A 1,814-nucleotide genomic window follows, 5' to 3' on the forward strand; every position below is an offset into this window, starting at 1 on the left:
CAAATTGGGTAGACCTAGTGGCGGCTTATTGATAAGTGCTAAATCCTCTTACAATCCTAGGCTGATTCATGGGGGCTCCCTGAGTGGTAACCTTTTAGCTATACAGATATTCCCCTCCTGGGGGCTGGAGAGGTCACAATGACATACTGGTAGTCAATGTATATGATCCCCCGGTGGCTACTTTCACGGAGGACCTTGGAGATACACTGGACTCAATACTGAGTACATGGTCCATGGGAAAAGCCTATTCCCCTGCACTACTGTGCGGAGATCTAAACGCTAAATGTTTGGACCTGGAAGGGTGTGGGAATTATGCCCACTTTACTGATAGATGTATTCTCCCCGTAGCCAGGAGTACACCGAAAGGAAAAATGTGGCTGGATATCGAACCAGACTCTGCTTAATGAACGCACTCTGGGCGATTCCCCGGGCAACTGTACATGGGCTGCTGGGGCAAAGCGCTCAATGCTTGACTATATAGCAGTGTCAGAATGCCTCCTTGGGCACGTCCTGCAATTAAATATCTCCCTGAATAACTTCAGCAACCATGCAACCTTAAAACTGAGCATGGAGGGAAGATGCAGGCCCACTCTCAGGTGAGCATGCCAAGGGGTCACATCTAACCATGCTGGAACAAGGATCTGATGGACCGAGCGGAAAATTGACAAAATGAACTCCATCTCCTTCCCGAGCCACATCGAAATTAAACAGTTGCTCTGGGGTAAAAACCCAGAGGCAATTGAACAGTGGATAACCCAAATTTCCCAGGCTTTGTTTAAGGGTTTCCCTGCTTCCAAGATAGGATGGAAGTCAGGTGGTCAGGTTGCCTTCGATGTTAACATACGCAATAAGAAACGGGAGATGAGACGCTCCATCCTAGCACTAAGGAGGCCTCTGGCGACCGTGGCTGCCGGCAGCCTGATAAAGGATCAAATTAAGGAGATAAAACGCTGATTCCGCTCTTGGCTACGTGGCCACCGCCAAACCCAGCGGCGAGAACAGTGGCAAAAATGTACTGAAATACTTTGCAACAGAAACACTCACGCCATATGGCACTAATTGGCCAAGTCAAGAGGGGAACAGAAGTTAAAAGTCCTGAACCCCATCTCAGGAGAAAATTGGTCCAGCTATATCGCCAATAAATTCCAGCAGGAGGGGGCGATCATAACACGATTGCCTGTGAGCGAAAAACCGTAGCCTCTCCATGTTAGCCACAACATTATAAAACAATCTATCTTGAAATTAAAGTCTTCTAATGCTCCGGGCCCCAACAGGCTGGCAAATGCAGTGCTGAAAAAAGATCCAAGCAATTGGGCCCAGGTGCTGCTTACCCTATTCTCCCGCATCTGCAGGGCACGTCTTGTCCCATCATCTTGTAAAAAATCTCTTTTGATCCCTGTGCACAAAAAGGCTGATAGGGGATCCCCTGCTAACTATAGACAACTGTCTATGCTAGACATCAAAAGTAAAATCTTTTTGACTCTGGTGCTGAAAGAAGTCGAAGCCTGGGTAACTGAAAATCAGATTCTCCATTATGCGCAAACTGGATTCAGACCTGGGGCCAGCAACACCCATAACATCTGGGTTCTGGGCCAACCGATCAATAACACCTCTAGCAGCCAGGAGAGCACCCTATATATCGCTTTCATAGACTTTAGTAGTGCTTTTGATCTAGTGGTCCGGGATACCCTCTTAATTGAATTACACAGTGGCACCTCGACCAAAGTCTGCCTCAATGACAATGGTGAACTATCCACTTCCATTCCTATAAATTTAGGAGTGAAACAGGGCTGTGTGACGGCGCCTATGCTCTA

Source organism: Ambystoma mexicanum, chromosome 5q (assembly GCF_040938575.1).
Source record: "Ambystoma mexicanum isolate Mex_15411 chromosome 5q, UKY_AmexF1_1, whole genome shotgun sequence".
In the NCBI taxonomy this organism is placed as follows: domain Eukaryota; kingdom Metazoa; phylum Chordata; class Amphibia; order Caudata; family Ambystomatidae; genus Ambystoma; species Ambystoma mexicanum.